This window comes from Mustela nivalis, assembly GCF_964662115.1.
Source record: "Mustela nivalis genome assembly, chromosome: 15".
NCBI classification, from domain to species: domain Eukaryota; kingdom Metazoa; phylum Chordata; class Mammalia; order Carnivora; family Mustelidae; genus Mustela; species Mustela nivalis.
The window spans coordinates 65,831,111-65,846,135 of record NC_139034.1 but is presented as its reverse complement, the minus strand read 5'-3'; the positions used below and the strand labels follow the sequence as shown (position 1 = coordinate 65,846,135).

Below are 15,025 nucleotides of genomic sequence, written 5' to 3'. Positions count from 1 at the left end.
CAAATCCAAGTCACCAGAATGGAAGGCTTTTAGATACATGGAGACACATGAAATAATGGAAGAAGAATCATATATACACAGAATTTGGAGCATGTTCAAAAAATAAGACAAAAAGCACAACGGTAAAAAGACTCACTGCTTTCAATTGTTTTACAGAACAAGGAGTCAAGTGTGCATAAAACCCAATATTTCCTTTACTAGAAACCATACCTGATAGTTGAATGAATGTTCAAGTTAGATCAAAAGTAATAGCCCAGATGCCTTATAATGAGAATTACAATATTCAGTATGAAAAGCCTAATTATACAGACTCGTAGATTAGTCTTTATTAAGCCAGTCTCAAATTTTTAATAATAATAAACAGAAATTTAGCAAGTATACTATAGATAAGATAGAAATTGAGAATAAAACTTCAAATTATTAAAACAACCTGACAGTAGTGGTAGAATAGATATATTCATGGACTGAAAAGAGAGGACAGAAAACTTTTCAATAATGTAATAATATTCCTTATACTGCATTGCAATTAAAATGTGTAATTTTAGGGCCGTCTGCTTGGCTCAGTTAGTAGAGCATGCCACTCCTGATCTCAGCATCATGAGTTCAAGCCTTATATTGGACAAGGAGACTACTTTGAAAAAAAAAAAAAAAAAAGTGCAATTTTAAGATACAGATATACTTATTTATGGCAGTTCTACATCAAAATAAACACATACCTGAAGTTATAAAAGCACTAGTAAACTGCAAGTAAATAGCAATTTTCCATATATGATAAAAACTGAAGAGGTTTGCATGGACCCAAGTTACTAAAAAGGTTTCATAAACTGTCAGTCTTGCTCACTGGTTGGAAAAATGACTCACAATGATGGCCTTGTTAGGTCTGTGTATTATAATTGGCCTAAGAAAATATTCCTCTTTATTTCTTTAACACTGATGTTGTTTTCACATAAGATCCATGTAAAATTACCTGTACTTGAAATGCTTTTTTTCTACTTTCAAATGTCAGGTTATTAAATTTCTTTTTTATTTCTCTATGGAACAACTTGATTTTCCATTGTGTAAAAATGTCACAGAACAGCTGTGACCTTATGTTTGGAGATGACTGCCACAATGCAGTGTCAAAGCAAGTGTAAATGCCATTCTCTGATGAAATGAGCTACTTCTATCACATTAATCATTTTTTATTAATTGACTAGCACAAGTGTAGATTGCTGAATATAAGATAATAAAGTGACTATTTACTATACTAGTCTTCATTACCAGTAAATTAGAAAAGAAATTAAAGATGTAGTTAGGTCATCATATGTCAGATAAATGAGAGCTAGGTTATTTACATGGGCAGAACTATGGGCTAATTCTAAGTCAAAAGCTATTTTTTATCATGCTACAGAACTTTGGAACATTTTTATTTCTTAATATTTTATATTTGTTCTTATGTTAGAAACAGGAATAAAATTTTTAACACCCATATATTATTGCCATTACAGACAAAAGGACTGAAACTTTCCCTTCAATTTAATAGAAAATACAGCACTTATAACTTTTTTTTAAAATTTTTTATTTTTTATAAACATATATTTTTATCCCCAGGAATAACTTTTTACTAGGATAGGTACTGAGGATAGCACACTGTAACATATTTTCACAAGATATTTATTTTTCTTTTTATCTCACATATTATTGAGAAATGAGCTGCTTTAAAAACCTATGTATTTGGGGTGCCTGGGTGGCTCAGTGGGTTAAAGCCTCTGCCTTTGGCTCAGGTCCTGAGCTCAGGCTCCTGGGATCAAGCCCTGCATCGGGCTCTCTGCTCAGCGGGGAGTCTGCTTCCCTTCCTCTCTCTCTGCTTACTTGTGATCTCTGTCTGTCAAATGGATAAATAAAAAATCTTTAAAAAATAAAAAATAAAAACCTATGTATTCAAGCTTATCAATTTTTCTCTTACTTTTGAGTGTGTATCCACAACTCCTCATAGTTTTGCATTATTTACAATTCCCCTTTTAATGAGCCTTTGAAGAAAACATAAACAGTAAATAAATAGATGATCTCTAGAGTTCTACTTTGGATACACTGTATACGTGCTTTACAAATGGAAGTCTTATGATGACTATTTTTCACAAAAATTAAAATAAACTGTATCAATAACTTTACTATATCCATAACTCTTGTTATTTCTAAAGAATGCCAAATATACTTGTTAAATATAATGACATTAGGAAAAAGTAGAAATGAGAGCAAACATAAAGAACATGAAGTCATACTTAGGGATTTGGAAATATGTTTAGTCAACATTTTAAACATGTGATTAGATAGTTAATTCCATAGTGTACATGTCATATTTTCTATTCTTTTCTCATTGGAGAAAGCAAATTTAAAAACATTTAAAAACATAGTTGTGAGCAAGTGTTTGACCTAAATAAAAATTCACTCAATTTCAAGTATTATCAAGAAAGTTTAATTAGAGAGAGCTCAACATGTGTTTACTAATCATTGATACCACCTTCAACACACACACACACACACACACACACACACACACACACACACACAGAGACACAAAGGCACAGCCTATATATCCATGAATACAAACTCTGCAAATTTTCTATACAGAAATAAAGTGCCTCTCTGATGTTAATTTACTAGTTGTATGAAATCTGGTGTTAAGATCATGGATTTGAGACATTTTTCTCTTCTAGAGATTGTGGGCTGGAACAACTGAACATTCACGTAGAAAAAAGCTGAAGCTCAATCTAATTGTTACACCATACATAAAACCAAATAAACAATTATACATGACTATTTAACTTTAATTTTTACAAAAACCATAGGAAAATTATTTCCTTAGGACATGCAAATTTTTCCCAAAATATAACTTATAAAAGAAAAACAAACTGAAACTGAAAACTTCTGTCTGCCAAAAGACAATGTATAAAGAGTAAAACAAACAAATAAACAAACAAAAATGAATAAAACAGCAAGCAAAGGGCAATTGTAACATATTTCCAGAATAGATAACTAATAAAAGACTTGCATCCAGAATATATAAAGAACTCTTAAAACTCACTAAGTATAAAAGCAACTTAAAAAATCAGTAAAAGATTTAAAAAGATTTAAACTTCATCATAAAAACACATAAATGGCAAATTAGACTGTGGAAAGATGCTTAATATCATTAGCCCTTAAGTGAAATCAGTTTAAAATGACAGTTACATACCACTAAACACTTTCTAGCATGGCTAAGTTCCAGCTCCTGCCATCATTAGGTGTTGATGAGGGACTGGAGATAGGGAAACTCATGTATTTCTGTAGGGGAGGCAACATTGCACAGACAGATGGAACACTGTTCCTTATAAAGCTAATGTGCACTTACCATAAGATCCAGCAATTTCACTTCTAGGTATTTACCCAAAGATATGACTACTGTATTCATTCAAATATCCCTTGTGAATATTTATAACAACTATTCAGAATTGTCAGAAACTAGAAACAGCCCAAACATTTAGCTAGTGAACTGGTAAACAGTCAATGTTAAATCCATACAATGAAGTACCACTCCGTTAAAAAGCAGCCAACTACCTACACAGGCATCAGCATGGATTAATCTCACATTCACAATACTAATAGAATGAAGACAAACCCAAAAGACTACACACTAAGCCTGTTTAAATGGTTATTCTGGATTAGGAAAAGTTGTACTGACCTAAATCAGATCATCAGCTTCCAGGAGATCAAATGAGAACAAAGCTTGTTTACAAGTGGGTATGAGGGAATTTTGACTGGGGTTGCAGTCACACAACTCTTTGCAGTTCGAATCTCACATAACTGCACATTAAAAGGGGTGACTTTCACTGTAGGCAATTTAGACCTACATCAAATTAAAACAAAAATATAGGAGGAAATGTTGCTGTTTGTTGAGAGAGGTTATGCACCTACTTCTGAAAAGAAATAGGGACAAAATGATAAGGATAAAACTTACCTTACTTGAAAATTGTAACCTGGAAAACTCTACCTCAAAATAAGAAGTTCTTTCTCAATAATTGTTTTCTAATTATTACAATGTTTTCTTTCTTTTCATTTCTGCCTTAGATGAAAATGGGGTTTTAATAAGTAGTGGAAATAAAACCTAAAATGTTAGAGCAAGTTAGCTACTATTTATTTTATCAGAACAAAACACATCCTTGCTTGTTACATGTAAATCAGATAAATGCAAAACATTATCCTTTATAAAAAGGCATTTGAGGGGCGCCTGGGTGGCTCAGTGGGTTGGGCCTCTGCCTTCGGCTCCGGTCATGATCTCAGGGTCCTGGGTTCGAGTCCCACATTGGGCTCTCTGCTCAGCGGGGAGCCTGCTTCCCTCCCTCTCTCATTCTGCCTGCCTCTCCATATACTTGTGATCTCTCTCTGTCAAATAAATAAATAAAATCTTAAAAAAAAAAAAAGGCATTTGATCAAACCCCCCTAAGAAGTAATACATACAGAAATAATCAACTAAGTCATGTTTTCTATACCAATGCAATCTACCATTTCCTTTATCTTTATAATTAATTTATTTAAAATTAAATAGCAGTTCTCATGATTGATTTTAGAACACAGCATTCTGATAATGTTTTTACCCAAACAAAAGATTCAAATGACAGATGGGAGAACAATTCAACATAATAGAAGACACACAGTATCCAAGGTATATAAAGAAAAGATAACCTATAGTGTTTAGAACAAAGTCCATGAACAGAAATTAAGAAGTCACAGAATCCCAAATATTTATAGCATTTAAAGATATGAAAAGGAGCTCAACCTTACAAGCTACCAGATAACTATAAACTAAAGCAATTAAAAGTTATTATTTCAAACCACAATATTGGGAAAAATAGAGTAGGATGACAGGTTCAAATATTGGTAAGAATAAAAGAATTATTTTCCTTAACTGATTCTGAGAGGGTAAAATGATGTTATGATTTTAAAGCAATTTGTCACCAGCTAATTAAACTGAAAATATGCATAATCTATGGCCCAGCAATTTCACTCTTAGCTGAATACCCTGACACATTTGTAGCACAAGTACAGTAGGAAACTTAGACCTGAATGCTTATTGCAGTAGTTTGGTATAGTAGAGATACTGGAAACAAAGCATATGTCCACAATATAAGAATGAAAACATCAAAATGTGATTATCTATCCACAAATTTGAATACTTCCAGTTGAAACTTACATGAAAGTGAAATCAGATCATAAATATAGTTAAAAGTAAAAATAAAAGGAACAAGCAGATTATGTATACATTTTTCATAATTTACATGAAAGGACATATACACCATGCTCTGTTTGGTAGATAGATTTTGTCCTGTATACATGTAAAATATAAGAAATTAGATTAAAGGAATACGGTCAGACACATGACACTGCCCTTTGTTCTTGAATAAAGTTTAGTCATAACTACAATATCTGGTTTCTAATCGTAACAAAAATATAACATATTACTATGTTTTGAAATTTGTATCTTTTAATAATTTCTAATATCTTTACATTTCTGAAAATAGAGAAAAGTAGATTGTAATGACAATTTGTTCAGTTAAATTTTCAAACTGGGTCTTTGGATATGTAAAATGAAGCAAGTCGGGGCGCCTGGGTGGCTCAGTGGTTTAAGCTGCTGCCTTTGGTTCAGGTCATGATCTCAGGGTCCTGGGATCAAGTCCCACATCGGGCTCTCTGCTCGGCAGGGAGCCTGCTTCCCTCTCACTCTCTCTGCCTGCCTCTCTGACTACCTGTGATCTCTGTCAAATAAATAAATAAAATCTTTAAAAAAAAATGAAGCAAGTCAAGATACAACTTTTATGCTATTTTTGGTAGCTCAAGTAGAAATAATAGCATAAATAACTAATTCTTCAGTATGTTTATTTAACAAAATGTGGCTTAGAAGTAGATTTTTACTTGTGTATTATCGGCCTTTTTAATGTTTTCTCTATAAAACAGAATTTCACCAACCACAGAGACTGGAAAAAGTATTCATCATTAGGCCTTTTTGTTAAAGGCTTTAAAAATCCCAGTTTCCAACAAAGAACATACATTTTATTGTCCTGCTGAGATCTACCAAGCAGCAAATATGTGCAGAGACCCCATGATAGCAACAATAGTTACAGCCGTTAAAAGCTAAAGCAGCACTCTGCATTTTGGATAGACTAAATGAAGAACACTGTCTGCAAGTCATTAATTCCACTTATATGTGTAGCTTTTGAAACATTAGGGCTTTGGATTAAATAGTATTTTTAGTAATATAAAAGTTAAAGTAACTTAACCTTGTAAAAGGCAGTGAAGACAGAATATCAAATCATTAAAAATAAATAGGCTACTTTGAAACATCCAACCGAAAAAAGTCTTAGGGAAGTAAAAATTGTTATGATGTTCTACTTCCAAAGAAAGTAAGACTTACAGCCAAGGATAAGACCAGCTGAATATCTTTTTTTGTCCTCTCTCAATGAATATATGTGTTTAAGACCTAATATATTACCATATTTAATAAAAGTTTCTAAATGGTATACCTCAATTTATGATTGGTTAAATTTGTGCTGTTATTATGATTTTTCATATTTCCCAATACTCATGTGTATTATTTATTTTATTGTGTAATATTTTGGTTGACTGCATAAAAGTCTCAGCTTACTTTGATGTTCCAGAAATCAAAGACACATAAAGCATTAAAACAAGTCAGGAGAGCTGCACAATTCTACTTAAATACATGCAGTACTGTGAAAATCCATTCAAGTACTTTAAAGTTTGAAAAGTAACCTTTGACTTATAGCAATTTAAAGAACTGAATATGATGTAAGCATAGGGCTAAATCAACAAAAGCTACGGACTTGGATTGGAAACCTTTCCCCTCAGAACTCCAAAAGATGACTCAACTAGGAGAAAGACATAACAAAGACCCTAAATATAGACAGAGCTAATTTATCATAACTGATAAGGGATATATTCCCTTAAGTACTCAGACTTTTCTGTTTTTATACAAAAAAGAATTCTTGTCTCTAAGCAGAAACATGACAATGCCTAGATATAGTTGATAAGTTAGCCCACCTAACAAATGTTTATTTTTATTTTAGTAGTCTGCTTTAAGTTTTTTCTGCTTTTTTTTTTCTCCTTGTCTAATTGCTTCTGCAATATATAATGAACAGGTAACAATATAGTTGTGTGAATTGACAGAAAGTTATGTATTTTTAAAATGCCGAGCCCCATACCCCTCTGGTCATAAAATATGAAAATTAGGGAAAGTTTTGAATATGGAGTGACAGTCTTAACAATAAGCTTAAATACAGTATATGTACAGAAAAAATTAATAAAAGAGGTCTTCTGGGTTTTTGGTCTAGGTAACTGAGTAAAAGATTTTGTCACTTAATACTTAGGGAAAATGGCAATCATGAGAAGAGACGAGTGTATGAGCAGAAAGAAAACTTTATTTTAAATCTGTGTTAGTTATGTGACTCCGGGATATGAAAGCAAAGATACCAAGTAGGCAGTTTGGCTCTGGAGCACACACTGTTGGTTCACCACCCAAATACCTTAGGTTCCCATTTACTGCTTTATTCCTACTGCTCACCCAGCTACCACATGCACTGCCTATACTGCTGCCAATACCTGCTCAGAGATTGCATTTGGACTACTGAACCACCTCACAGTGATAATTCTTCCAGGGCACTAGTGAATGAAGAACAAAGCCAATATCCCTTTCCTCTTGGTGGGCAAGCTCTATGGTTTAATTTATACCATCACCCTAGGGCTAGACTTATCTGAGAACCAGTCTTCTTTGGGCTTGTTTCCTATTCTATCTCCTCTGGCTCTTTTAGATTACCCATGACAATACTTCCTTGCATGTAAATTCTCTTCTCAGACTCTCCTTTAGGAAAGCCTAATAGACCTAATACCCAAGTCAAATAGAAATATCAGGTTTAGAAATACAAATGCAGAAAATATTAGCATAAATGACATTTAAACTCCCAGCCTTGCATTTCATTCTCAAGATAATAAATGTACACAAAGGAAAACAGTGGGTGTAAGACTCAGTTCTAGAAAACCTCAGTAATTAGAGGTGCATGGGGAGGGGTGTGGGCAGCCAACAATCATAACTTGGAATGACTGTCTTGTGAGATAGAAGAATAATTAAATGAAGGTAATACACCAAGATGCTGATAGAATCAAGTATGTCAAATGCTGCAGAGTAGATAAAATGAAGAAACTTGATTGCCAAAAAAAACAAAAACCTCACAAAAAAGCAAATGTATAAACATTTTGAATAATTATAGCAAAAGCTTCACTCTGAATATTTCATTTTGTAAATGACAGGAAATGATTTGACCTCTTCAGTAGGAAACAAAGGCCTCTAAGAACTGGGACAGAAAAGGAAAGAGAATGAAAATCAGCAGCAAAGGGATGAAATTTTGAAGAACTGCTGTGAAACCCTGGACACAGTAACAAAATTAAAATCTATACTAGAAGTTCAGAAGAAAAAAAAATTCACATATAGTCGACAACAAAAACCTATGATTATAGATGTGAGAAGCTCTACTGGAATATTGAAGAGAATAGAGAGATTTAGTAAGAAGTGCAAAGAGAAGAAAAGATGGGTTACAGAAGAAACATTAATAGTCAAATAAAAAAATAAAATATTCACATGTAGTAGTAACCATAAAGTAATATAATAATATCATATATGATTTTCACTCATCAAATGTTTGCAAGAATATGATAAGAGGTTCCTGGAAGTACACCATTATTTAAAGCTTTCTGACAATTTATTTGTTCTCATACATTGGGACCCAATAAATTCACTGGTAGAAATCAATCCTATGTACATTTAATATATTTTGTATACAAGAATACTTTAACCATCATTCCCCTTAGCAATATTAATAGCAAAGCAAAACTTCATAGAGTTAGTCATTAAATAAATATGGTATGTTTTAGAGTAAATATAGATAAACATTAAAGTTATTTTTTCCTTTTTAATATTTTCTGATTAGTCTCAACATAAGTAAATACTGTTTAATATAGGAAAATTGAGGTATTTGTACACAGCTGATCTACAGCTGACATGCACAAATGTCTATTATGTGGAATTGGACAACTTCCATCTCCCCTTTATCCATACACGTATAGTATTTACTACCGTCATAGAAGCAAAGTCACTTAAGGAGACGTGAATTATAAGGTCACAACTGATCTGAACCATTAGCATGTCTTGTAGACTTCTGGGTGATGCATGTAACAGGATTTATATGTAGAGTAAAAAATATGCCCCTGAGAGTAAATTCACCATTTGTTAGGTGTCAAGAATTATGAAGAGTTAAACTTTGAAGGGAACAATGTTTCCAAATGGAGAATATGGCACTTAGAATGAATCCAGGAACAGCTATCAAGAAAGGTAGGGAACACTTGATGTGAAAACAACTGTAAATGCCAAAAAGAGCTAGGTCACAAGGGATCACATAGTGGTTTTTGTTTGTTTGTTTATTTTAAGATTTTATTTATTTATTTGACAGAGAGAGATCACAAGTAGGCAGAGAGGCAGGCAGAGACAGAGAGAGAGGAGGAAGCAGGCTCCCTGCTGAGCAGAAAGCCCGATGCGGGACTCGATCCCAGGACCCTGAGATCATGACCTGAGCCGAAGGCAGCGGCTTAACCCACTGAGCCACCCAGGTGCCCCACACAGTGTTTTTTAAATAAATGGGGAAAACAAACAAGACCAGCTCTTGTCAGCAAGTTAATATGAACAAAGGCATTTTAGAGCAATAATGAGAGCACGAGTTTAAGGAACTGTAAGCAGGCTGGGCTAAACAAACATTACTCATAAGCAGTTTTGAATACATTCAAATTATGCCCCTGATGATTCTTAATGATACTAAAGATGCAAGGAATCCTCAATATGAAATTGAGATTATGTAGTTTTAAATCATGGCACTTGAAGCTCTACTGATTCTATGATCTAACTTATAATGTTGGACTTCAAGTAAGGTCCGCATGAAGGCAGAATAAATACTTTGTATTTTTCCAAAGATCTTGCATTCTCAGTTATAGTAAGTATATTACAGAATTGTATCACTTGCTTTCATTCCAACCAAGGACAGAAATTTATACAGTAACCTATAGTACAAAGAGAATTTTTGAAGTAGCAAAATGTAAATGGATTCTGAAATATATTTACAGCAAATTAGATAAACAGCAATGGCTGTTAATAATAAACAGCTGCTCTTTCCTGTAATAAAATGATTCTGTTTGCATTGGATATCAGCTACTAAATAAAAGAGTATATGTATAAAGGTTTGGAAATAAATATTTGGTAAATCTTTGTTCACTTATATATTTATGCAAATTTTTTTACTTTCATATAAATTTTGTGGACATAGTTCTGTGTAGTCATGTAAGTTTTAATCTTTTAGTTTTCCTTAAAATACAAATGCTGTGAAGATGTAGAGCTGTACTCTAGCTTTCCAATATCTCTCAATATAATACTGATTTACAAAACAATCACTGGGATTAGTAGCAAGCATTTGAAGTTTGCTATTAATAATAGCTTACAAATTTCATTACTGTTTTTGTTTGGTCATATTGAGTATTATGTTCACAGAAATAACTACTGACAACATAATATATACTTCCATTTTCCTTGAGTAATGATGTGTGGACAGTATATTTTTTTTTTTTTTTGAGAAGAGTAAATAATTGCAACATCTGATTCTGATACTGCATAGTATTTTTGCTAATCATTGTTCCCTTAAGATCAAGAAAATACTCTATGATTAAGAAGAATATATGAATTGCCCTATAGTCACTTCTATTTAACATTGTAGTAGAAGTTTTACTTAGGTCAATAAGAGAATAAATAGGGGCGCCTGGGTGGCTCAGTGGGTTAAGCCGCTGCCTTCGGCTCAGGTCATGATCTCGGGGTCCTGGGATCGAGTCCCGCATCGGGCTCTCTCTGCTCAGCAGGGAGCCTGCTTCCTCCTCTCTCTCTCTCTGCCTCTCTGCCCACTTGTGATTTCTCTCTGTCAAATAAATAAATAAAATCTTTAAAAAAAAAAAAAAAAAAAAAAATAAGAGAATAAATATATGTATATATAACACATGGATTGGATAGGAAAAAATAAAACTAGCTCTATTCAGAAATTTGAACTTGTATGCACAAAAATCTTAGGAATCCACTAAAACTATCTGAACTAACAAATTTGCTTAGTAAGCTTACAGGTCAAAAATTGATATAAAAATAAGTTTTATTTCTATATACCAAGCAATGAAATTAAGTAAAAATTCAATTTACAGTAACATTAAAAATAATAAACTTGTTATAAAAGATAATAATAGTGCAAAACTTGTACACTGAAAAATATAAAACACTGCTGAAAGGAAATTTAAAATAATAAATGGAAGGACACCTATTTTCATGGAACAGAAGACTAACATTATTAAGATGGCAGTGTTCCATGAGTTGATCTATAGATTAAATAAAATTCCTATGGAAAACTTAGCTGTATTATTTTTCTGTGGAAGTTGAAAATCATATTCCTAAAATTAAATGGAAATGCCAGATTAGTAAATGTCTAGACTAGCCAAAAAGAATCTTGAAAAAAAATCAGTAGTAATCACATTGTCTTTTTTTAAAACTTACTACATAGCTGTAGCTACTTTAGAACAGCATTAGGCAGTTCCTCAAAATGTTAAACAGATTATCATATGATCCAGTAATTCTATTCATTGTTATATACCTAAAAGCAATAAGATCATGTATGTCCAAGAGAATACATATATAAATGATCACAGCAGCTTTATTTTTAATAGTCAAAACATGAAAATAATTCAAATATCCTTAAATGAGTGGATAAAATGAATATTCCTCCATACACAATGAGATGGTTTGGTAATAAAAAGAATAAAAGTACTTATACATATCACAACATGTATGAACATTGAAAACCATATGTTATGTGGTGGAAGCCAGACACAAGGCCACATATTTTATGACCCCATTTATGTGGTATGTACAGGTTGTCAAATTCATAAAGAAAATAGATTGGTGGTTGACAAGTCCTGGGAAGCGAAGGGGTAATAAATGGGAGTGACTGCTAATGTGTTTGAAATTTCTTTTAGGTGTGATGAAATGTTCTAAAGCCAAGTAATAGTAATGCCTGCATAACTCTATTAATATACTAAAAAAAAAACACTTAATTGCTCACTTTTAAAGGGTGAATTTTATATGTGAATAATCTCAATAAAGCTATTGTTTAAAAAATATATGTATTTTTAGAGAGCTGGGAGAGAAAGGCAGAGGGATAGAGAGGGAGAGAATCTCAAGCAGGTGCCACGCCCAAGCCCTGAAATCATCACCTGAGCTGAAATCAAGAGTTGGAGACTCAACTGACTGAGACACCCAAGTACCCCAAAAAGATAGTTTTAAGAAAGACAAAGAAATACACAGATATATTTAGTATTTCTATTATTCTAAAGACTTAAGAGGGATGCATGGGTGACTCGGTTAAGGGTCTGCCTTTGCTTCAGGTCATAATCCCAGGTCCTGGGATCAAGTCCCACACTGGGCTCCTTGCTCAGTGGGGAGACTTTTTTCCCTCTTCCTGCTGTTCCCCCTGCTTATGCTTGCTCTCTCTCTCTCAACTGACAAATAAATAAATAAAATCTTAAAAAAAAAAAGTAAGAGATTCTGCCTTTATTTTTCATTAAATTCGTAATGATTATATAGATTCTCATTAAAAATTTTTATTGATAATAAATACTTTCAATAATTATACTGTTCAGGTAAACTTGACTCTAATAATATTCATTATAAAATATGTCTTTTAATCACAATTTATGCTTATTTATTCCAATATAATTTCCCAGGGATTTCATTCACTCTAGGCTAGGAGACCTTACAATACTTTCGTAAAGAACTGAAATCACTTTTGGAGGATGAGCAGGGACTTAGTTCCTTTTCCTTTACTGTCTATATCAAAGGAGACTTAAACCTATTATTCCTTTCAGTTTGATTACTTTAATTACTGGATACATTGGATGGCATTTTCAGTTTCAGTCAGGCAATTAAGCAATATACACTGATGAAATAAAGGTGTGAATATATAAGAAGAAAGTGACCTCAGAGCTTTCTTTGCTTCTTTCTTTTTTTCTTTCTTTCTTTCCTCTTTCTTTCTTTCTTTTTTTTCCAATGAACAAACCTAAGCAAGCATTGAGAGGAGAAATTTGTAATTTCTTAACATTATCTCAAATCCTGGAAAATTCTATAAACATAATGTCAGTAACTTTCAATTTCTTTAAACTTAATTCCACACAAATTACAGTCATCTACATAATAAGTACTTAAGAATACAATATCTTTAAAGTCTGTCAGGTTGATCTCTAAAAAGCTTTGTTACTCATTTTAGACCCTGCCATTACTGCCCATCAACTAACCTTTTTATCTTTCTTTTACTTACCTTGTATTACAAAACTAACCCAAATTTAGGTGAAAGTGTAGTTTAAATGGTAAATAATTAAAAAGTAAGCTGCCAGCTCATCAGCAGCAATATATTATTTTGTCAAGATTTTAAGAACAAATCAATTGTTTCTTTAGCAAAAATAATAATAATAATAATAACTGTTACTGCAATCAGAGGTAAGGGATTCTATTAAAAGTAAATTCCATAGAAAAGCAATGATGCCCACTCCAACTGATGAAAAGAATAGCTGGCACGGCATATTTTGTAAGAGCTATGTCAACAAAAAGCTTTTAGAATAAGAAGTACGTGATACAACATTTTATAAGCCTATAAACTTCAGTGTGATTTATCTTTCTGCAATGTGAATGGGGATAGATTTATAAGCCACCCCTACCATCCACTGATGATTCATTGAATAAGCATGTCTTCAGGCTGCTGTATACAGAACCTTCAACCATAAAGTCATGCAAGTGATGACTCACATGCTATATTTTCAAGAAGGTTTTAAAATCAGACTTTTAAAATTGTAATTCACCGATTACAACAGGATCTTATGTTTGCTTTGTAACTGACACTGGCAAGAGAAAGTACTTTTCTGAGAGTCTCTTTAGTTGTTTATCAGACATTTGTGTCCCCCTACATTTGGGTGAGATCAAATAGCTGATTAATGCTATCATCCCACTTTTCAGTTTGTTCTTGGGATTTATTTCTATATATTTTAAAAATATTTTATTTATTCATTTGAGAGAGACAGAGACAGTAAGAAGGCAAGCAGGCGAAGAGGCAGAGAGGGAAGGAGAAGCAGGCTTCCCACTGAGCTGGGAGCTAGATCCCAGGACCTGGAGAACATGACCTAAGCCAAAAACAGAAGCTTAACTACCTGAGCCACCCAGTCTCTCCTTATTTCTTTCTTTTTGCTATCATAATAAAGTTTATCATAGAACACTGTAATTTCAATTTACTGTGGTAGTGAACAATAAAGCTCAGCATAACTTCATTGATTAAAAAAATAATAATTGGCTAATCTCAACTCTTTTTAGAGTTGAGAAGATTTGAAGATTAAGATTTTTAATCCTATGGGTCAGCTCTTTCAACACTTGCTTAGACAAAAATTAACTAAATCTAAAAAGGACTCAGCATTTCATGCAGAAAATTCTAGTTTTTATAATCCATTTTAAATCAGATTTAACCCTCATTTAGATGTGCCTATAACTTAACAACATGGCACTAAATAACTCAGATGAAGCTTCAATCATTTTGCCCACATATGTAACAAATTTTTAATTTTGTTTAGAAAAGTCACTTCCCATTAAAGAGGACTACCTTAAAGTAATACACACACACACACACACACACACACACACACATATATATATGCGCCGTGTTTTAATTTCTCTAAGACAAAATGGCAATTCTTAAAGATTTTCTTAACTGATAATAGTGACTGATTTTTAAAATAGAGAAAAAAGTTTGCAAAAATAAAATCATATAAATCACTAAAACTGTTTCAAATTCATTTCTTGTAGATTTTATAATTTAACAAATACATACAA

At 32.6% G+C, this 15,025-nt stretch overlaps 1 long non-coding RNA gene across 1 annotated transcript in view; it reads right to left on the bottom strand.

Moving 5' to 3' along the window:
• Positions 1–1,636: 1,636 nt before the first annotated feature.
• The window catches only part of LOC309849310, a 37,559-nt gene continuing 24,170 nt past the window's right edge, over positions 1,637–15,025 (bottom strand). Inside the window, exons 2-3 of the long non-coding RNA XR_014303644.1 lie at positions 1,946–2,009; positions 1,637–1,864 (exon numbers count right to left, since the gene is read on the bottom strand). This is a non-coding gene — a long non-coding RNA (uncharacterized lncRNA). The remainder of the gene's footprint in view (positions 1,865–1,945; positions 2,010–15,025) is intronic.